This window comes from Oncorhynchus masou, unplaced genomic scaffold (assembly GCF_036934945.1).
Source record: "Oncorhynchus masou masou isolate Uvic2021 unplaced genomic scaffold, UVic_Omas_1.1 unplaced_scaffold_3372, whole genome shotgun sequence".
Classification (NCBI taxonomy): domain Eukaryota; kingdom Metazoa; phylum Chordata; class Actinopteri; order Salmoniformes; family Salmonidae; genus Oncorhynchus; species Oncorhynchus masou.
Genome location: NW_027009785.1, coordinates 1 through 23822, shown reverse-complemented (window position 1 = coordinate 23822; position 23822 = coordinate 1). Strand labels below are relative to the sequence as shown.

Here is a 23822-nt window from a genome sequence, read left to right as displayed (position 1 = left end):
TCTCTCTCCCCCCTCTGGCCCCTGTACACTCTCCTCCCTCTGGCCTCTCTCTCCTCTCCTACCTCTGGCCTCCCTCATTCTCTCTCCTCCCTCTGGCCTCGCTATTTCTCTCTCCTCTCTCTCTCCCCCATCTGGCCCCTCTACCCTCTCCTCCCTCTGGCCTCTCTCTCCTCTCCTACCTCTGGCCTCCCTCCTTCTCTCTCCTCCCTCTGGCCTCCCTATTCCTCTCTCTTCTCTCTCTCTCTCCCTCTCTCCTCCCTCTGGCCCCTCTCTCCTCTCCTCCCTCTGGCCTCCCTCATTCTCTCTCCTCTCTCTGGCCTCCCTATTTCTTTCTCTCTCTCTCTCCTCTTTTTCTCTTTCCCTCCATTACATTTTATGGCCTTGGCAATGCCATGAAAGAAGAATAGAAGGGCTATGCTAGCCAAGCGTGTGGTTTTAAAGTGTAATGTGTGTGTGTGTGTGTGTGTGTGTGTGTGTGCGTGTGCGCGCATACCCTGTTCCTCATTTGTATCAACCACCCAGGCATTTGTACGTTAAGCTTAAATCAAGTGTCAGACCACAGAGAGAATGGAAAGGTGTTAGAATGGAAGGGTGTTAGAATGGAAGGGTGTTAGAATTGAAGGGTGGTAGAATGGAATGGTGGCAGAATGGAAGGGTGGTAGAATGGAAGGTTGGTAGAATAGAAGGTTGGTAGAATGGAAGGTTGGTAGAATGGAAGGGTCTTAGAAACGAAGGGTGTTAGAATGGAAGGGTGGTAGAATGGAAGGGTGGTAGAATGGAATGGTGGCAGAATGGAATGGTGGTAGAATGGAAGGTTGGTAGAATAGAAGGTTGGTAGAATGGAAGGTTGGTAGAATGGAAGGGTGGTAGAATGGAAGGGTGGTAGAATGGAGGGGTGGTAGAATAGAAGGGTGTTAGAATGGAAGGGTGGTAGAATGGAAGGGTGGTAGAATGGAAGGGTGGTAGAATGGAAGGGTGGTAGAATGGAGGGGTGGTAGAATGGAAGGGTGGTAGAATGGAAGGGTGGTAGAATGGAAGGGTGGTAGAATGGAAGGGTGTTAGAATGGAAGGGTGTTAGAATGGAAGGGTGGTAGAATGGAAGGGTGGTAGAATAGAAGGGTGTTAGAATGGAAGGGTGGTAGAATGGAAGGGTGGTAGAATGGAAGGGTGGTAGAATAGAAGGGTGGTAGAATAGAAGGGTGGTAGAATGGAAGGGTGGTAGAATGGAAAGGGGATAGCATTGAAGGGTGTTGGAATGTAAACGGGGTAGAATGGAAGGGTGGTGTTGGATTCCTGGTGAAGCCAAGTCATTTTCAAAGCTGTAAAGCCATGTCAATTATAAACTCAGCATAAAAAGAAAAGTCCATTTTTAAGGACCCTGACTTTCAAAGATAATTTGTAAAAATCCAAATAACTTTACAGATCTTCATTGTAAAGGGTTTAAACACTGTTTCCCATGCTTGTTCAATGAACCATGAACAATTAATGAACATGCACCTGTGAAACGGTCGTTAACAGCTTACAGACGGTAGGCAATTAAGGTCACAGTTATGAAAACGTAGGACACTAAAAATACCTTTCTACTGACTCTGAAAAACACCAAGAGAAAGATGCCCAGGGTTCCTGCTCTTCTGTGTGAATGTACCTTAGGCATGCTGCAAGGAGGCATGAGGACTACAGATGTGACCACGTAAATAAGTTGCAATGTCCGTACTATGAGACAACTAAGACAGAACTACAGGGAGACAGGACGGACAGCTGATTGTCCTCGCAGTAGCAGACCACGTGTAACAACACCTGCACAGGATCGGTACATTTGAAAATCACACCTACGGGACAGGTACAGGATGGCAACAACAACTGCCCGAGTTACACCAGCTATGGCATATATCAATTTCAACAGTACTATTTACATATTACTGTATGTGGGTTATTGATTGAAAGAGACCGGACAACCCAAGGGGCACAAAGGATTTTTTGATTTTTTGAAGGAAACACAGGAAACCACCCCTAAGGCACAACTTTGCTCGCAGCACTGTTGTGCAGTTTCTACACATCCAGACGTTCCTGTGTGTCGGCCCACATATTCTCATCCACATCACACCGGATATTTTACCTTCCAATGCAACGTGGAAACAATCTTTTGGAATGCCTTATCCATCCTCTGCAGGCGTCTACTGTGATGTCCTCACATGCTGCATCCATTGCAGCCAGCAGGGTCATCTGTGTGTGTGGCTGACGATCGTACAACTTCCACCTCCATGCTGAAAAGAACTCCTCCATTGGGTTAAGGAATGGTGAATAAGGTGGGAGGAATTCTATGAGCATCCTCGGGTGGGTCACAAACCATTGCCTTATGATGTTTGATCGATGGAAACTCACATTATCACAAATGACCACATACTTTGGCAAATCCTCTCTATACAGACCCCTCTCATCATCAGGGATGAGAGCCCTGTAGAGAGTCTCTAAAAAGTTGAGTAGATGCTGGGTGTTGTATGGCCCTATAAGGGGGATATGGGTTAGGACACCATGCTCCGAAATAGCAGCACACATGGTGATATTTCCTCCCCGTTGGCCTGGCAAATCCACAGTAGCTCTGTGACCGATGATATTCCGACCCCGCCTTCTGCATTTGGTCAGGTTGAAGCCAGCCTCATCCACGTATACAAAGTTGTGAGAGGGTTCACTTGATTCCAACTCCATTATACGCTATATCCCAGAACACACAGTTGAATTCGTTTTGGTAAGGAAGAGTGACAAAATGTTCATATATTGCATGTTCCTTCCACAGCAATGGAAATGTGTGCAGTTTATGCTTACTGTACTATGTATCACTATAAAATGTTGCTGTAAAGTAGTTACATAGATATATGTTTTACCTGTACATACTGGTACCGTAGCTCCTTAACTCTGTCCTCATTCCTTTGGAATGGTACACGGTACAGCTGTTTCAAACTCATCTGGTTTCTATGCAGCACCCTATCGATGGTTGAGATGCTAACCGTACAGATGTTTTCAAAGACATCGTTGTCTTCTATAATGGTCCTTTGTATTTCCCTGAGTCTCATGGCATTGTTTGCTCGGACCATGGTGCAAATAGCCTCCTCCTGTTGAGGTGTGAAAAGGCGTCCTCTGCCACCGGTTTGAGGTCATCTTGCAGTCCTCTGTGGGGAAACATGCAGTGATGCATCGCACACTTTCACATAGACTAAAACTATGTGAACACACATTTTACTGTAAAACATACAGGTGGGTGCATGTAAGGTGCAGTATGTATCTGTATAGAGTATATTTCTGTATGCTGTGAAATACAAGTGGACTACTCTAATATGAAGCATTGTAGGAAGTATACAGTATACTGCTTATATACAGTAACAGTGCACTGTACATTGGTGGACATACCTGTTCTCTCTTCGAAACGTTTGAACTACTGAGGACACGGTTGATCTCCCAATATTCGGCTGCACCCTTCGACCCGCCTCAGCCATTGTAAGACCATGATTGACAACATGGTCTACAATAGTGACCCTTATGTCATCAGATATGCGCCTATGTCCTCTTCTGCCTCTTCCTCTGTTTTGCCTTCCACCACGCATCCTTCCTTCTTCCTCCTCTTGGCTGTTGAACCTGTTCGTTTCCTGGTCCATCCATTATTGGAAAATTGCAACTCTGTGTTGTGGTCTGTCTCTATATGCTTGCCAATTGATTCTTCATGAGATGCACCTTTGAGCAATTTAGACAACTGGTTGATTGTTGGTTGAACTAACACTTTACATTCCTTCATGAGTGAGGGTCAATTTCACCTGCATGATTCATCAACTCACGTTTTTGTACAAAAGGTCTAATACAAATGTGTAAAACTATGCTTGACAGTTTATGACAAATAGTTCAACAATTTTGCATCTAATGGCTTATGCAAGGAACTAATGCCTAGATGTTTTGAGGGGTAAGACTATTCAACAGAGAAACATCTACTATATTTTGATCAACATGACATGGGCAATTGATAATGTGGAAAAAAGCTGACACTTGTACATTATCAATTGCAATTTGTTCAAAAGGAATAAGAAATTGCTTTAATGAAGTGAACAAGTGACTGACTAGATGATTTGGAATTTGTACAAGTAGTATCAAGAATTGCACTTTTGATCGAAGAAATGCACCAAAGCGACTGAGAAACTGTAATGGTAATCCACTACTACTACTATTATTGCTGTTGGTCCCACCATTTATTTATATTTATATGTATATATTTTATATATATAAATAAATATATACAGTGCCTTGCGAAAGTATTCGGCCCCCTTGAACTTTGCGACCTTTTGCCACATTTCAGGCTTCAAACATAAAGATATAAAACTGTATTTTTTTGTGAAGAATCAACAACAAGTGGGACACAATCACGAAGTGGAACGACATTTATTGGATATTTCAAACTTTTTTAACAAATCAAAAACTAAAAAATTGGGCGTGCAAAATTAATTCTATCCAATACTTCTATCCAATACGTATGCATATCCTAGCTTCTGGGCCTGAGTAACAGGCAGTTTACTTTGGGAACACTTTTCACCTCAGTCATCAAAGGGGGGGGCACTCTTGACCCAAACTGCTACAGACCTATATCTATCGTACCATGCCTTTCTAAGGTCTTCGAAAGCCAAGTCAACAAACAGATTACCGACCATTTCGAATCTCACCATACCTTCTCTGCTATGCAATCTGGTTTCAGAGCTGGTCATGGGTGCACCTCAGCCACGCTCAAGGTCCTAAACAATATCTTAACCGCCATCGATAAGAAACATTACTGTGCAGCCGTGTTCATTGATCTGGCCAAGACTTTCGACTCTGTCAATCACCTCATCGGCAGACTCGACAGCCTTGGTTTCTCAAATGATTGCCTCGCCTGGTTCACCAACTACTTCTCTGATAGAGTTCAGTGTGTCAAATTGGAGGGTCTGCTGTCCGGACCTCTGGCTGTCTCTATGGGGGTGCCACAGGGTTCAATTCTTGGACCGACTCTCTTCTCTGTATACATCAATGAGGTCGCTCTTGCTGCTGGTGAGTCTCTGATCCACCTCTACGCAGACGACACCATTCTGTATACTTCTGGCCCTTCTTTTGACACTGTGTTAACAACCCTCCAGGCAAGCTTCAATGCCATACAACTCTCCTTCCGTGGCCTCCAATTGCTCTTAAATACAAGTAAAACTAAATGCATGCTCTTCAACCGATTGCTACCCGCACCTGCCCGCCTGTCCAACATCACTACTCTGGACGGCTCTGACTTAGAATACGTGGACAACTACAAATACTTAGGCGTCTGGTTAGACTGTAAACTCTCCTACCAGACCCATATCAAATATCTCCAATCCAAAGTTAAATCTAGAATTGGCTTCCTATTTCGCAACAAAGCATCCTTCACTCATGCTGCCAAACATACCCTTGTAAAACTGACCATCCTACCAATCCTCGACTTTGGCGATGTCATTTACAAAATAGCCTCCAATACCCTACTCAACAAATTGAATGCAGTCTATCACAGTGCAATCCGTTTTGTCACCAAAGCCCCATATACTACCCACCATTGCGACCTGTACACTCTCGTTGGCTGGCCCTCGCTTCATACTCATCGCCAAACCCACTGACTCCATTCATCTACTAGACCCTGCTAGGTAAAGTCCCCCCTTATCTCAGCTCGCTGGTCACCATAGCATCTCCCACCTGTAGCACACGCTCCAGCAGGTATATCTCTCTAGTCACCCGCAAAACCAATTCTTTCTTTGGCCGCCTCTCCTTCCAGTTCTCTGCTGCCAATGACTGGAACGAACTACAAAAAGCACTGAAACTGGAAACATTTATCTCCCTCACTAGCTTTAAGCACCAACTGTCAGTGCAACTCACAGATTACTGCACCTGTACATAGCCCACCTATATTTTAGCCCAAACAACTTCCTCTTTCCCTACTGTATTTAATTAATTAATTTTGCTCCTTTGCACCCCATTATTTTTATTTCTACTTTGCACATTCTTCCATTGCAAATCTACCATTCCAGTGTTTTACTTGCTATATTGTATTTACTTTGCCACCATGGCCTTTTTTTGCCTTTACCTCCCTTATCTCACCTCATTTGCTCACATTGTAGATAGACTTGTTTCTACTGTATTATTGACTGTATGTTTGTTTTACTCCATGTGTAACTCTGTCATGTATGTGTCGAACTGCTTTGCTTTATCCTGGCCACGTCGCAATTGTAAATGAGAACTTGTTCTCAACTTGCCTACCTGGTTAAATAAAGGTTAAAAAAATATATATATATAAAAAAGAAAAAATCCAAACTACCGAATACTGACCCCTATCCCTTACAATCCCCTTGAATGCATAGAAAATACAGTGGATGGATACCTAAAGATAAATTAGATTTCAACTCATTCTAAAAGGCGAATCTACTGAAGGAAGTCAAAGACGTCAAAAACTCTGCATGGAAATAGTTTCTGAAATGTTTACTCTGCATAGGTACACTTCCTGGACAGCCTCAAGTTCATCTAAATTTGAGATATCTTGTTATAGACAGAGATAGAATGACAATAGTAACTTATTCTAATATTTTTTTTACCTCATCTAAACGTTTGTTCCTCTATTTCCTAACATTAATAGTTCTCAACTGAATCTAGTGTAACAGTATAACTTTAGACCGTCCCCATACCCGGGCGCAAACCAGGGACCCTCTGCACACATCAACAACAGTCACCCACAAAGAATCGTTACCCATCACTCCACAAAAGCCGCGGCCCTCGCAGAGCAAAGGGGAACCACTACTTCAAGGTCTCAGAGCAAGTGACGTCACCGATTGAAACACTAATTAACGCGCACCACCACTAACTAGCTAGCCATTTCACATCCGTTGCAGATTTGTATAGACATGACATTTAATCGCTGATATAATCTGTACTTTATTTTCCTGCATTACTTTCCATCATTAGATCCTAACACGTTGTTTCACGTAAAATATTATTGACTCGTTCCTCATTGGCAGGGAAGCCTAGTGGTTAGAGTGTAGAGGCGGCAGGGTAGCCTAGTGGTTAGAGTGTAGAGGCGGCAGGGTAGCCTAGCGGTTAGAGTGTAGAGGCGGCAGGGTAGCCTAGTGGTGTAGAGCGTTGAACTAGTAACTGGAAGGTTGCAAGTTCAAACCCCCGAGCTGACAACCCACTGTTCATAGGCCATCATTGAAAATAAGTATTTGTTCTTAACTGACTTGCTTAATTAAATAAAGGTGAAATAAAAAAAATCCTTTCTCTTTTTTATATACTCAAGCTGAATTTAAAATAAATGTTGGCCCAAACTTAGCTCCATAATGTGAAAAAGATGCAGTCAATTCATGATGAATTTGCACAATTTGTCTCCTATGTTCATTCATGTAGAAATGATTATGCTGCCATTTTACCATAGAGGGTGATTCACTCACAGTTATTGTAACATCTTTAACACACAAGTACATTGTATACAGGCATTATTATTCAACATGTCCCTCACCTGGGATTTGAACTCACAACCTCTTGATTCACAGCATCCCAAACTCCCAGTTTTTCCACCATGTCTGTGTCACTAACTGATTTCAACTATATTGCTACCACTTTGCACTTCAAAGTAAATCTCAGCTCTGTTAAACGTACACACAAGAAAAGCAATTGTATTTCTCATGCCCCACCAACATTAGACAACTATACAGATACAACAACAATTGGCTGAAATAAATCACTGATGAGAGAATAGTTAACTGGTAAATGACATGGTGGCATAGCAGGAAGTAATGCCATGAACAAAGAGGTTGTGAGTTCAAATGACTGGCATCAGACTGCTTTTCAACAGACATTGGGAGAAGAAGTCACCAATAACCTAAAACACAAGGCAAAAAAAATCTACACTGGAGTTGCTTCCCAAGACAACGTTGAATGTTCCGTCAGTGGCCCAGTTACAGGTTTGACAGAAAATCTAAGGCAAGACTTAAAAATGGTTGTCTAGCAATGATCCACAATCCACTTGACAGAGCTGGAAGAATAAAAAAAAAAGAATAATATCAAATGTTGTACAATCCAGGTGTGGAAATCTCTTCGAGACTTACCCAGAATGACTCAACTGTAATAACCCACCAAAGGTGCTTGTACAAAGCATTGAGTCAGGGGTGTGAATACTTATGGATGTGTATAATCTTGTATTTACATTTGCAAACATATCTTAAAACATGTTTTCTTTTTGTCATTATGGGGTATTGTGTGTAGATGGGTGAAGGGTGAGGGGTGGGGTGGGGGGGGGGTGGGGGGATCAGGGAACACTTTGTCCCGAAAAGTTGAGTAAATATAAAAAATGTCCGTGGAACCAGTTACTTAACAACAATGGTGGGTGTTTGTTTCCAGTGCACACAGTATCGGTGGGTGTTTGTTTCCAGTGCACACAGTATCGGTGGGTGTTTGTTTCCAGTGCACACAGTATCGGTGGGTGTTTGTTTCCAGTGCACACAGTATCGGTGGGTGTTTGTTTCCAGTGCACACAGTATCGGTGGGTGTTTGTTTCCAGTGCACACAGTATCGGTGGGTGTTTGTTTACAGTGCACACAGTATCGGTGGGTGTTTGTTTACAGTGCACAAAGTATCGGTGGGTGTTTGTTTACAGTGCACACAGTATCGGTGGGTGTTTGTTTACAGTGCACACAGTATCGGTGGGTGTTTATTTACAGTGCACACAGTATCGGTGGGTGTTTGTTTACAGTGCACACAGTATCGGTGGGTGTTTGTTTACAGTGAACACAGTATCGGTGGGTGTTTGTTTACAGTGCACACAGTATTGGTGGGTGTTTGTTTACAGTGCACCCAGTATCGGTGGGTGTTTGTTTACAGTGCACACAGTATCGGTGGGTGTTTGTTTACAGTGCACACAGTATCGGTGGGTGTTTGTTTACAGTGCACACAGTATCGGTGGGTGTTTGTTTACAGTGCACACAGTATCGGTGGGTGTTTGTTTACAGTGCACACAGTATCGGTGGGTGTTTGTTTACAGTGCACACAGTATCGGTGGGTGTTTGTTTACAGTGCACCCAGTATCGGTGGGTGTTTGTTTACAGTGCACCAAGTATCGGTGGGTGTTTGTTTACAGTGCACACAGTATCGGTGGGTGTTTGTTTACAGTGCACCCAGTATCGGTGGGTGTTTGTTTACAGTGCACACAGTATCGGTGGGTGTTTGTTTACAGTGCACACAGTATCGGTGGGTGTTTGTTTACAGTGCACCCAGTATCGGTGGGTGTTTGTTTACAGTGCACCCAGTATCGGTGGGTGTTTGTTTACAGTGCACACAGTATCGGTGGGTGTTTGTTTACAGTGCACCCAGTATCGGTGGGTGTTTGTTTACAGTGCACACAGTATCGGTGGGTGGTTGTTTACAGTGCACACAGTATCGGTGGGTGTTTGTTTACAGTGCACCCAGTATCGGTGGGTGTTTGTTTACAGTGCACACAGTATCGGTGTGTGTTTGTTTACAGTGCACAGAGTATCGGTGGGTGTTTCTTTACAGTGCACACAGTATCGGTGGGTGTTTGTTTACAGTGCACACAGTATCGGTGGGTGTTTGTATACAGTGCACACAGTATCGGTGGGTGTTTGTTTACAGTGCACACAGTATCGGTGGGTGTTTGTTTCCAGTGCACACAGTATCGGTGGGTGTTTGTTTACAGTGCGCACAGTATCGGTGGGTGTTTGTTTACAGTGCTCACAGTATCGGTGGGTGTTTGTTTACAGTGCACACAGTATCGGTGGGTGTTTGTTTACAGTGCACACAGTATCGGTGGGTGTTTGTTTACAGTGCACACATTATCGGTGGGTGTTTGTTTACAGTGCGCACAGTATCGGTGGGTGTTTGTTTACAGTGCACACAGTATCGGTGGGTGTTTGTTTACAGTGCACACAGTATTGGTGGGTGTTTGTTTACAGTGCACACAGTATCGGTGGGTGTTTGTTTCCAGTGCACACAGTATCGGTGGGTGTTTGTTTACAGTGCACCCAGTATCGGTGGGTGTTTGTTTACAGTGCACACAGTATCGGTGGGTGTTTGTTTACAGTGCACCCAGTATCGGTGGGTGTATGTTTACAGTGCACACAGTATCGGTGGGTGTTTGTTTACAGTGCACACAGTATCGGTGGGTGTTTGTTTACAGTGCACACAGTATTGGTGGGTGTTTGTTTACAGTGCACACAGTATCGGTGGGTGTTTGTTTACAGTGCACACAGTATCGGTGGGTGTTTGTTTACAGTGCACACAGTATCGGTGGGTGTTTGTTTACAGTGCACAAAGTATCGGTGGGTGTTTGTTTACAGTGCACCCAGTATCGGTGGGTGTTTGTTTACAGTGCACACAGTATCGGTGGGTGTTTGTTTACAGTGCACACAGTATCGGTGGGTGTTTGTTTACAGTGCACACAGTATCGGTGATGTGTTTGTTTACAGTGCACACAGTATCGGTGGGTGTTTGTTTACAATGTACACAGTATCGGTGGGTGTTTGTTTACAGTGCACCCAGTATCGGTGGGTGTTTGTTTACAGTGCACACAGTATCGGTGGGTGTTTGTTTACAGTGCACACAGTATCGGTGGGTGTTTGTTTACAGTGCACACAGTATCGGTGGGTGTTTGTTTCCAATGCACACAGTATCGGTGGGTGTTTGTTTACAGTGCACACAGTATCGGTGGGTGTTTGTTTACAGTGCACCCAGTATCGGTGGGTGTTTGTTTACAGTGCACACAGTATCGGTGGGTGTTTGTTTACAGTGCACACAGTATCGGTGGGTGTTTGTTTACAGTGCACACAGTATCGGTGGGTGTTTGTTTCCAATGCACACAGTATCGGTGGGTGTTTGTTTACAGTGCACACAGTATCGGTGGGTGTTTGTTTCCAGTGCACACAGTATCGGTGGGTGTTTGTTTCCAGTGCACACAGTATCGGTGGGTGTTTGTTTACAGTGCACCCAGTATCGGTGGGTGTTTGTTTACAGTGCACCCATTATCAGTGGGTGTTTGTTTACAGTGCACACAGTATCGGTGGGTGTTTGTTTACAGTGCACGCAGTATCGGTGGGTGTTTGTTTACAGTGCACACAGTATCGGTGGGTGTTTGTTTACAGTGCACACAGTATCGGTGGGTGTTTGTTTACAGTGCACAAAGTATCGGTGGGTGTTTGTTTACAGTGCACCCAGTATCGGTGGGTGTTTGTTTACAGTGCACACAGTATCGGTGGGTGTTTGTTTACAGTGAACACAGTATCGGTGGGTGTTTGTTTACAGTGCACACAGTATCGGTGGGTGTTTGTTTACAGTGCACCCAGTATCGGTGGGTGTATGTTTACAGTGCACACAGTATCGGTGGGTGTTTGTTTACAGTGCACACAGTATCGGTGGGTGTTTGTTTACAGTGCACACAGTATCGGTGGGTGTTTGTTTACAGTGCACCCAGTATCGGTGGGTGTATGTTTACAGTGCACATTGTGTTGAATTGACCTGCTTTATATAAACCTGGTACTTCATCATTCAGCAACGTTTCATAAACACAGGAAAGACATTTCTACTTGGAAAAGACTAATGGTGGGCGAGAGTAATGGACTTAGCCTGGGTGCCGGTCTGTCTCTGCTCTATATAACAGCCAGAGCAGGCAGAAACAGACCAGCACACAGGCTAAGGCGACGGTGGGCCGTCTAAATGAGGCCTTTCCTTTGGGGTTTGTGATTTCATAGTAGCCGTTCTCTATGCGATGCAGCCTACACAATGGGAACACGCTGTATAATAGTCGATTGAAGATTTACTTGACTTATTTAGCTCCATAAAGGGCCATTGACGAATGTCCTCCATCTCACTCAGTTCAGGGCCAGTTTTTCGAAGTCACAACCAGTTGAGGCCGTTCTCTGTTATCTCTGCCTGGAAGTCTCTGTTTCAGGGTCGACTTGCTCTTTCTGTCTTTTCGTTAGCTGCTGGTCTCAGAACAGCTCTGGATATCTATTTGGCGATGAAACGTAACATCATAATGTATAATATACATGCCAAATGGCAACCTATTCTATTTATAGTGCACTACAGGACCCATAGGGCTCTAGTCAAAGTAGTGCACTACATGACCCATAGGGCTTTAGTCAAAAGTAGTGCAGTACAGGACCCATAGGGCTCCAGTCAAAAGTAGTGCACTACAGAACCCATAGGGCTCTAGTCAAAACTAGCTCACTAAAGGACCCATAGGGCTCTAGTCAAAACTAGCTCACTAAAGGACCCATAGGGCCCCAGTCAAAAGTAGTGCACTACAGGACCCATAGGGCTCTAGTCAAAACTAGCTCACTAAAGGACCCATGGGGCTCTAGTCAGAAGTAGTGCACTACAGGACCCATTGGGCTCTAGTCAAAAGTAGTGCACTACAGGACGCGTAGAGCTCTAGTCAAAAGTAGTGCACTAAAGGACCCATAGGGCTCTAGTCAAAAGTAGCGCACTACAGGACCCATTGGGCTATAGTCAAAAATAGTGCACTACAGGACCCATTGGGCTCCAGTCAAAAGTAGTGCACGACAGGAACCATAGGGCTCTAGTCAAAAGTAGTGCACTAAAGGACCCATAGGGCTCTAGTCAAAAGTACTGCACTACAGGACCCATAGGGGTCTAGTCAAAAGTAGTGCACTACAGGACCCATAGGGCTCTAGTCAAAAGTAGTGCACTACAGGACCCATTGGGCTATAGTCAAAAGTAGTGCACTACAGGACCCATAGGGCTCTCGTCAAAAGTAGTGCACTACAGGACGCGTAGAGCTCTAGTCAAAAGTAGTGCACTAAAGGACCCATAGGGCTCTAGTCAAAAGTAGTGCACTACAGGACCCATTGGGCTATAGTCAAAAGTAGTGCACTACAGGAACCATAGGGCTCTAGTCAAAAGTAGTGCACTAAAGGACCCATAGGGCTCTAGTCAAAAGTAGTGCACTACAGGAACCATAGGGCTCTAGTCAAAAGTAGTGCACTAAAGGACCCATAGGGCTCTAGTCAAAAGTAGTGCACTACAGGACCCATTGGGCTCTAGTCAAAAGTAGTGCACTACAGGAACCATAGGGCTCTAGTCAAAAGTAGTGCACTACAGGACCCACTGGGCTCTAGTCAAAAGTAGTGCACTACAGGAACCATAGGGCTCTAGTCAAAAGTAGTGCACTATAGGACCCATAGGGCTCTAGTCAAAAGTAGTGCACTACAGGACATGTCTTCATTTTAGTATGTTTTAGTATGGTCAGGACGTGAGTTGGGTGGGTTGTCTATGTTCCGTTTTCTATGTTATGTTTTTGCGTTTGCCCTGCTATGGTTCTCAATCAGAGGCAGGTGTCGTTAGTTGTCTCTGATTGAGAATCATACTTAGGTAGCCTTTTACCACTTGTGTTTATCTTCTGTGTCTGTGTGTTCTACACGGAACTGTTTCGGTTTGGTTATTTCACTTGGCCTTTATTGATTTGTTTCAGTGTTTTTTAATAAAGAGCATGAACACGTACCACGCTGCGCATTGGTCCTCCGATCCTTACTACTCCTCCTCGTCAAAGGAGGAAGACAGCCGTTACAGAAACACCCACCACCAAAGGTCCATGCAGCAGCGATCTCAGGACTCCTGGACATGGGATTAGTTTCTGGACGGCAAGGGGCCCTGGGCACAGGCTGGAGAATATCACCGCCCCAAGGCTGAGCTGGAGGCCGCGAAAGCAGAGAGGCGGTGGTATGAGGAAGCAGCACGGCAGCGCGGTTGGAAGCCTGAGAGGCTTAGCGACGGGAAGTGTGGCTATGTCAGGTAGGAGTAGGAGACCTGAGCCAACTCCCCGTGCTTACCATGGAGAGAGAGGGACCGGGCAGGCACAGTGTTATGCCGTGAGTAGCACGGTGTCCCTGGTGCGCAGGCATAGCCCGGTGCGGTAAACAGCAGTGCCTCGTACGGCCGGACTAGGTTGGGCATCGAGCCAGGTGCCATGAAGCCGGCTCAGCGCATCTGGTCTCCATAGCGTCTCCTCGGGGCCGGGGTACATGGTACCAGCCCTACGCATGGTGTCCCCGGTTCACCAGCACAGCCCAGTGCGGGCTATTCCACCTCGCTGCACTGGCCAGGCTACGGGGAACATTTAGCCAGGTAGGGTTGGGCAGGCTCGGTGCTCGAGACCTCCTGTGCGCCTTCACGGTCTGTTCTATCCGGTGCCACCTCTACGCACCAGCCCTCTGGTGGCAGCCCCCCGCACCAGGCTGTCTCTCCTCCTCTCTACAGGTGCTCCCGTCTGTCCTGAGCTGCCAAAGTCACCCGTCTGTCCTGAGCTGCCAGAGTCCCCCGTCTGTCCTGAGCTGCCAGAGTCGCCCGTCTGTCCTGAGCTGCCAGAGTCGCCCGTCTGTCCTGAGCTGCCAAAGTCGCCCGTCTGTCCTGAACTGCCAGAGTCGCCCGTCTGTCCTGAGCTGCCAGAGCCACCCATCTGTCCTGAGCTGTCAGAGTCGCCCATCAGTCAGGAGCTGCAAGAGCCGTCAGTCAGCCAGGAACTGCCAAAGTCGTCAGTCAGCCAGGAGCTGCCAGAGCAGTCCGTCAGCCAGGAGCTGCCAGAGTCGTCCGTCAGCCAGGAGTTAACAGAGGCGTCCGTCAGCCAGGAGCTGCCAGAATCGCCCGTCCATTTGGGACCCATTGCTAGGGTCCCCAGTCCGAGGTCGGCGGCGAGGGTCGCCACTCTAAAGAGGCCACGGAGGCGGTTAAAGAGGCGGAGACAGACTAGGGTGGAGTGGGGTCCACGTCCCGCACCGGAGCCGCCACCGCCACCGCCACCGCAGACAGACACCCACCCAGACCCTCCCCTATAGGTTCAGGTTTTGCGGACGGAGTCCGCACCTTTGGGGTGGGGAGGGGGGGGTACTGTCATGTTCTGACCTTAGTTCTTTGGCTATGTTTTTGTTTAGTATGGTCAGGACGTGAGTTGGGTGGTTTGTCTATGTTCCTTGTTCTATGATTTGGGATTTCTGTGTTTGGCCTGGTATGGTTCTCAATCAGAGACAGCTGTCAATCGTTGTCCCTGATTGAGAACCATACTTAGGTAGCCTGGTTTCACTTTTGAGTTGTGCGTGATTATTTTTTCCTTGTCAGTGTTTGTGCCACAAGGGACTGTTTCGTTTGTTTCGTTCTTTCACTTTGTTATTTTGTATTTTGTAGTGTTCAGTTGTCCATATTAAAATGGACAATGACCACGCTGCAAATTGGCCCGATATCTCTTACTCCTCCTCGTCGGAAGAAGAAGACGAGCGTTACACCATAGAGCTCTATTCAAAAGTAGTGCACTACATAGGGAACAGTGTACCATTTGAGACTCGAGCCACAGGTTGAGTTTAATAATAATATTAATGACTTATTAGCCACACCGTTTCCACACCATTTGAAGAGAAAAAAAGCCTTGATTGGCTTTCGTCAGAGGTAATAATATTCCATACACAATGCAGTTATTATACAGTTAATTAGCAGATGTAATTTGATGGATTTCCAGCATGCATTGCACAGCGAGGGAGCTAATGTGAACAGACGGGAACAATTTATCTTTATTAGGACGTTCTAGCTTCCTCCTCTATGCAGGGTGAAATGCACACTCTCACACACATACATGTCGCACACACACACACGCACGCGCACGCACGCACGCACGCACACACACACACACACACACACACACACACACACACACACAACTGTCCTCTGAAATTGGAAAAAAAAGTAACTGGGAATTCACCAATCTAAAACCCTACAATTCAACTACAAAATATATTTCTAGATGTCAACATTATTTAAATTCTGTCCCCCTCCCCCACTCAGTTCCACCCCTGACTGTACGTACTGTATAGGCTGTTCCCTCCAAACTGCTGTCAGAGTACTGTATAGGCTGTTACCTCCAAACTGCTGTCAGAGTACTGTATAGGCTGTTCCCTCCAAACTGCTGTCAGAGTACTGTATGGGCTGTTACCTCCAAACTGCCTTCAGAGTTCTGCATGGGCTGTTACCTCCAAACTGCTGTCAGAGTACTGTATAGGCTGTTCCCTCCAAACTGTTGTCAGAGTACTGTATGGGCTGTTACCTCCAAACTGCTGTCAGGGTACTGTATAGGCTGTTACCTCCAAACTGCTGTCAGAGTACTGTATAGGCTGTTCCCTCCAAACTGCTGTCAGAGTACTGTATAGGCTGTTACCTCCAAACTGCCTTCAGAGTTCTGTATGGGCTGTTACCTCCAAACTGCCTTCAGAGTTCTGTATGGGCTGTTACCTCCAAACTGCCTTCAGAGTTCTGTATAGGCTGTTACCTCCAAACTGCCTTCAGAGTTCTGTATGGGCTGTTAACTCCAAACTGCCTTCAGAGTTCTGTATGGGCTGTTAACTCCAAACTGCTGTCAGGGTACTGTATAGGCTGTTACCTCCAAACTGCCTTCAGAGTTCTGTATAGGCTGTTACCTCCAAACTGCCTTCAGAGTTCTGTATGGGCTGTTAACTCCAAACTGCCTTCAGAGTTCTGTATGGGCTGTTACCTCCAAACTGCTGTCAGAGTTCTGTATGGGCTGTTACCTCCAAACTGCTGTCAGGGTACTGTATAGGCTGTTACCTCCAAACTGCTGTCAGAGTTCTGTATGGGCTGTTACCTCCAAACTGCTGTCAGAGTACTGTATGGGCTGTTACCTACAAACTGCCTTCAGAGTCCTGTATAGGCTGTTACCTCCAAACTGCCTTCAGAGTTCTGTATGGGCTGTTACCTCCAAACTGCCTTCAGAGTTCTGCATGGGCTGTTACCTCCAAACTGCCTTCAGAGTTCTGTATGGGCTGTTACCTCCAAACTGCCTTCAGAGTTCTGTATGGGCTGTTACCTCCAAACTGCTGTCAGAGTACTGTATAGGCTGTTACCTCCAAACTGCTGTCAGAGTTCTGTATGGGCTGTTACCTCCAAACTGCTGTCAGAGTACCGTATAGGCTGTTACCTCCAAACTGCTGTCAGGGTACTGTATAGGCTGTTACCTCCAAACTGCCTTCAAAGTTCTGTATAGGCTGTTACCTCCAAACTGCTGTCAGGGTACTGTATAGGCTGTTACCTCCAAACTGCCTTCAGAGTTCTGTATGGGCTGTTACCTCCAAACTGCTGTCAGTGTTCTGTATAGGCTGTTACCTCCAAACTGCTGTCAGGGTACTGCATGGGCTGTTACCTACAAACTGCCTTCAGAGTCCAGTATAGGCTGTTACCTCCAAACGGCCTTCAAAGTACTGTATAACTAGTCCTGTGCTCCTGCTCATAACATTGGGTTGTCCTGCCGTTATCGCATCACAGAAACGTTGCCTCAACATTACAACAACCCTACACACACAGATCCGTACTGCCTCTACTGCCCGTCATAACCCTAGGAGCTGGTCCCTGGGGCTGATATCTATTGGAGAACATCCCTTTGTCTAAACATAGCCTAACATGTGTCTGAAATGGCATCCTATTTATCTACTTACTGTGAAAATACTGCCCTACTTTTGACCAGGGTCTTGGTAAAATGTATAGTGCATTATATAGAGATTAGGATTCCATTTGGGACGCCTCATTAGTCTAAACAACAGCAGCACAGCAACACAGCAACACAGCAACACAGCAACACAGAAACACAGCAACACAGCCACACAGAAACACAGCAGCAACACATAAACACATAAACACAGAAACACAGCAGCAACACCGCCACACAGAAACACAGCAGCAACACAGTAACACAGCAACACAGCAGCAACACAGCAGCAACACAGAAACACAGCAGCAACACAGAAACACAGCAGCAACACAGCAACACAGAAAGACAGCAGCAACACAGCAACACAGCAACACAGCAACACAGCAACACAGCAACACAGAAACACAGCAACACAGCAGCAACACAGCAGCAACACAGCAACACAGCAACACAACAACACAGAAACACAGCAACACAACAACACAGAAACACAACAACACAGAAACACAACAACACAGAAACACAGCAACACAGCGACACAACAACACAGCAACACAGCAGCAACACAGAAACACAGCAACACAGCAGCAAAGCAACACAGCAACACAGCAACACAGCGGCACAACAGCAACACAGCAGCAACACAGCAACACAGAAACACAGAAACACAGCAACACAGCAACAACACAGAAACACAGAAACACAGCAAAACAGCAACACAGCAACACAGCAATACGGCAGCAGACCAGGCTGTACCGTTAGATCACAGATGTTTTAGTGCCAAGATGATTATTCCCACTGGCCTCTGAGGGAGATGGATGTACTGATGGATCAGTTTGTACACACCAGGTGTGTACAACACTGACAGGAGGGGTGTCTGTCTGTCTGTCTGTCTGTCTGTCTGCACATGTGTGTGAGAGAGACAGCACGCGAGAGAAAGAGAGAGAGAGAGAGAGAGAGAGTGTGTGTGTGTGTCCTCCCAATCCCTCCACAGCTCTCATTTCCTCCCCATCCCTCCTCACCATGCCTCCACAGCTCCCCTCTCCTCCTACAATCCCTCAACAGCTCTCCTCTCCTCCCCATCACTCCTCCCCATCACTCCTCCCCATGCCTCCACAGCTCTCCTCTCCTCCCAATCTCTTCACAGCTCTCCTCTCCTCCCCATTCCGCCTCCCCATGCCTCCACCGCTCTCCTCTCCTCCCCATCCCTCCACAGCTCTCCTCTCCTCCCCATCCCTCCACAGCTCCCCTCTCCTCCCCATCACTCCTCCCCATGCCTCCACAGCTCTCCTCTCCTCCCAATCTCTTCACAGCTCTCCTCTCCTCCCCATCCCTCCTCCCCATCCCTCCACAGCTCTCCCTCCTCCCCATCCCTCCTCCCCCATGCCTCCACAGCTCTCCTCTCCTCCACATCCCTCCTCCCCATGCCTCCACAGCTCTCCTCTCCTCCCCATCCCTCCTCCCCATGCCTCCACAGCTCTCCTCTCCTCCCCATCCCTCCACAGCTCTCCTCTCCTCCCTATCCCTCCCCCCATCCGTCCACAGCTCTCCTCTCCTCCCCATGCCTCCACAGCTCTCCTCTCCATGCCTCCACAGCTCTCCTCTCCTCCACAACCCTCCCTTCCTCCACAACCTCTCCATGCCTCCACAACTCTCCTCTCCTCCACAACCCTCCCTTCCTCTCCCTATACCTCTCCAGGCCTCCCCAGCTTTCTCCAACTCTCCTATCAGAGCGAAGGAGACCATCTGTGGGTTGATAATTGAGGACGTGGGGGTGAGAAACACTCCCTTGCCGCTTGGGAATCCCCAACAGCTCGGCCATTATTCCACTGTACTGAGAGACACAGAGACAGAGTGAAAGAGTGCATGTGTACATTTGTGTGAGACTGTTGTAACTCTGTTAGCAGGGTGAACAGAGGGAGAGCTGTGTTGGTGTCAATCCCACAACAGATTGAGGTGCTAGGAATTAATTAGCTCCTGTTGTTTTGTGTTGGGTGTTGGAGAGACAGGGAAACCTGTTGTGTTGAGTGTTGGAGAGACAAGGAAAGGTGATGTGTTGTGTGTTGGACAGGGACAGGGACAGGTGTTGTGTTGTGTTGGGTGTTGGAGAGACAGGGAAAGCTGTTGTGTTGTGTGCTGGAGAGACAAGGAAAGCTGTTATGTTGTGTGCTGGAGAGACAGGGAAAGCTGTTGTGTTGTGTGTTGGAGAGACAGGGAAACCTGTTGTGTTGGAGAGACAGGGAAACCTGTTGTGTTGTGTGTTGGAGAGACAGGGAAAGCTGTTGTGTTGTGTGCTGAAGAGACAGGGAAAGGCGTTGTGTTGTGTAATGGACAGGGAAAGGTGTGTTGTGTGCTGGAGAGACAGGGAAAACTGTTGTGTTGTGTGTTGGACAGGGAAACCTGTTGTGTTGGAGAGACAGGGAAAACTGTTGTGTTGTGTGTTGGAGAGACTGGGAAAGGTGTTGTGTTGAGTGTTGGAGAGACAGGGAAACTGTTGTGTTGAGTGTTGGAGAGACAGGGAAAACTGTTGTGTTGTGTTGAGTGTTGGAGAGACAGGGAAAACTGTTGTGTTGAGTGTTGGAGAGACAGGGAAAACTGTTGTGTTGAGTGTTGGAGAGACAGGGAAAACTTTTGTGTTGTGCAAACAGCCTATAGGTCTTCATAGAGAGACACAGAGGGGACTGAGGAGGAGCTCTCAGCTACAGCTCAGGGACAGGGACAGGGACAACAACAACAATATGTCCAACACTGTGAGAACCCTTGTTGCAAAAAAATGTAACAGGTCCTAAACCTATGTCAAACACTGTGAGACCACTCAATGCAACAGGTCCTAAACCTATGTCAAACACTGAGTAATTCATCTGTTAGATAACTACTCTTAGTAGCAGGTGTTGTGTGTCCTGTCTTCTTTAATTAAGATGTGGTAATTATGTAGAAGAAAAACAGGCAAGAAACAAAGCTCGAGCTGTTTTTGTTTTTGTAAGTGTTGTGTCTCACACGGAACTGTGTTACTGATCATGTTACGATCTTTCCCAGGATCCTTCACTACCAAGTTCCTATGTACACAACATCACTAGTAGAGTAGTTGATAAGATAGTTATGTTCTCCGGGTACACAACCCAATTTAATTATATTACTCTCAGCCTGCAGACCAGCATTTGTAAGATCCTGGCCGAATGAATCAGGCGGAGGCCCAGATAAAATAGTTAAATGTTTATTCACGGGAACATTCTGAAGTCAAGAATACAAAACAATTCATTTTATACTAACTTCTCACGCCCACACATACACACAAACATACGCACACACTGTCTGTCTCACTACCCAGCCGACAGAGATAGTGACCTTGTCCTTGAGACGTACTCCCCGTTCTCTCCCAAATCTCTAGTCAGGTCGGCACCGAGCTCAGACAGTCTGCATTTAAAATACCACAAAGACATATTGTTTTACCCTAATTCTGACTAGGACTACACATTTATTGATTATGATTTTATACATTCTAATCAATTCCATACAATTATATGTTTCAGGGCGGAATATTCTAATCATTTAATTAACAGACAATTCTCACCTGTCAGTAGTTTAAAGCTAATGTGTGATGAGACATTGATATTGTATTATCTCAAAAGTTATAGCCACTCATATAAATAAAATGTCTTTCAAGTTCTGTATAGCCACAGTCATGAAGTGAGTACACACCAGTGGTAAAATGCCATTCAAAGTGGACTGTACACCAGTGTTAAAACGCCATTCAAAGTGGACTGTACACCAGTGTTAAAATGCCATTCAAAGTGGACTGTACACCAGTGTTAAAATGCCATTCAAAGTGGACTGTAGACCAGTTGTATAATGCCATTCAAAGTGGACTGTACACCAGTGGTAAAATGCCATTCAAAATGGAGGAGGTATACAACCAGCATTATAATAGCAATAAAAATTAAGGGAGTACACGTCATCATTGTAATATCATTAAAAACATTTTATATTTTCTCTGATTTATTCACCGACTGAATGATATTCCACAGGGACATATGTTGCGTAGATTTCAGTTAATCACATCATTATTCTACTACGTAGTGACATATTACTGCTGAATGTTAACACACATCACAAAGGGCAGCAGTGCTCTTCCCACTGTGAATTATACATCATATAGATCACTCTGAGTTATTACAGGCGTTGGTAGATCACTGTTCTGTTATGCATTGTCTGCCGCTCTGGCATTTTACAAATTACAACGATTTACATTTTGATTACATTTTAAATGCAACCAAATGCAGGATACACAAAAATAACACAAGCATGTTTCTAAAGTAGCTACTGATTTGGCTGGTGATTTGGCTACTGATTTGGCTGGTGATTTGGCTGGTGATTTGGCTGGTGATTTAGCTACTGATTTGGCTGGTGATTTAGCTGGTGATTTGGCTGGTGATTTAGCTGGTGATTTAGCTGGTGATTTAGCTGGTGATTTAGCTACTGATTTGGCTACTGATTTGGCTACTGATTTGGCTGGTGATTTAGCTGGTGATTTGGCTACTGATTTGGCTGGTGATTTAACTTGTGATTTGGCTACTGATTTGGCTGGTGATTTAGCTGGTGATTTGGCTACTGATTTGGCTGGTGATTTAGCTGGTGATTTGGCTGGTGGTTTAACTGCTGATTTGGCTGGTGATTTAGCTGGTGATTTGGCTACTGATTTGGCTGGTGATTTAGCTGGTGATTTGGCTGGTGATTTAGCTGGTGATTTGGCTACTGATTTGGCTGGTGATTTGGCTGGTGATTTGGCTGGTGATTTAGCTACTGATTTGGCTGGTGATTTAGCTGGTGATTTGGCTACTGATTTGGCTGGTGATTTAACTGGTGATTTGGCTACTGATTTGGCTGGTGATTTAGCTGGTGATTTGGCTACTGATTTGGCTGGTGATTTAGCTGGTGATTTGGCTACTGATTTGGCTGGTGATTTAGCTGGTGATTTGGCTGGTGGTTTAACTGCTGATTTGGCTGGTGATTTAGCTGGTGATTTGGCTACTGATTTGGCTGGTGATTTAGCTGGTGATTTGGCTGGTGATTTAGCTGGTGATTTAGCTGGTGATTTAGCTGGTGATTTAGCTACTGATTTGGCTGGTGGTTTAACTGCTGATTTGGCTGGTGATTTAGCTGGTGATTTGGCTACTGATTTGGCTGGTGATTTAACTGCTGATTTGGCTGGTGATTTAGCTGGTGATTTGGCTACTGATTTGGCTGGTGATTTAGCTACTAATTTAGCAGGTGATTTAGCTGGCGATTTAGCTGGTGATGGTGATTTAGCTGGTGATTTGGCTACTGATTTGGCTGGTGGTTTGGCTGGTGATTTAGCTGGTGATTTGGCTGGTGATTTAGCTGGTGATTTGGCTGGTGATTTGGCTACTGATTTGGCTGGTGATTTAGGTGGTGATTTGGCTGGTGATTTGGCTGGTGATTTAGCTACTGATTTGGCTACTGATTTGGCTACTGATTTGGCTGGTGATTTGGCTACCTATTTGGCTGGTGATTTAGCTACTGATTTGGCTGGTGATTTAGCTACCTATTTGGCTGGTGATTTAGCTGGTGATTTGGCTACTGATTTGGCTGGTGATTTAACTGCTGATTTGGCTGGTGATTTAGCTGGTGATTTGGCTACTGATTTGGCTGGTGATTTAGCTACTAATTTAGCAGGCGATTTAGCTGGTGATTTAGCTGGTGATGGTGATTTAGCTGGTGATTTGGCTACTGATTTGGCTGGTGGTTTGGCTGGTGATTTAGCTGGTGATTTAGCTGGTGATTTGGCTGGTGATTTAGCTGGTGATTTGGCTGGTGATTTGGCTACTGATTTAGGTGGTGATTTAGGTGGTGATTTGGCTGGTGATTTGGCTGGTGATTTAGCTGGTGATTTGGCTACTGTGGTAGCGACTGATTTGGCTACTGATTTGGCTACTGATTTGGCTGGTGATTTGGCTACCTATTTGGCTGGTGATTTAGCTACTGATTTGGCTGGTGATTTAGCTACCTATTTGGCTGGTGATTTAGCTGGTGATTTGGCTACTGATTTGGCTACTGAGGTAGCTACTGATTTGGCTACTGAGGTAGCTACTGATTTAGCTGGTGATTTGTCTACTGATTTGGCTGGTGGTTTAGCTACTGATTTGGCTACTGAGGTAGCTACTGATTTAGCTGGTGATTTGTCTACTGATTTGGCTGGTGATTTAGCTACTGATTTGGCTACTGAGGTAGCTACTGATTTAGCTGGTGATTTGTCTACTGATTTGGCTGGTGG

The 23822-nt window shown here is 45.8% G+C and overlaps 1 pseudogene; it reads right to left on the bottom strand.

The window, feature by feature from the left end:
• Nucleotides 1–14533: 14533 nt before the first annotated feature.
• Nucleotides 14534–23555, bottom strand: LOC135534416 (neurofilament heavy polypeptide-like; annotated as a pseudogene).
• Between the last annotated feature and the right edge of the window lie 267 nt (nucleotides 23556–23822).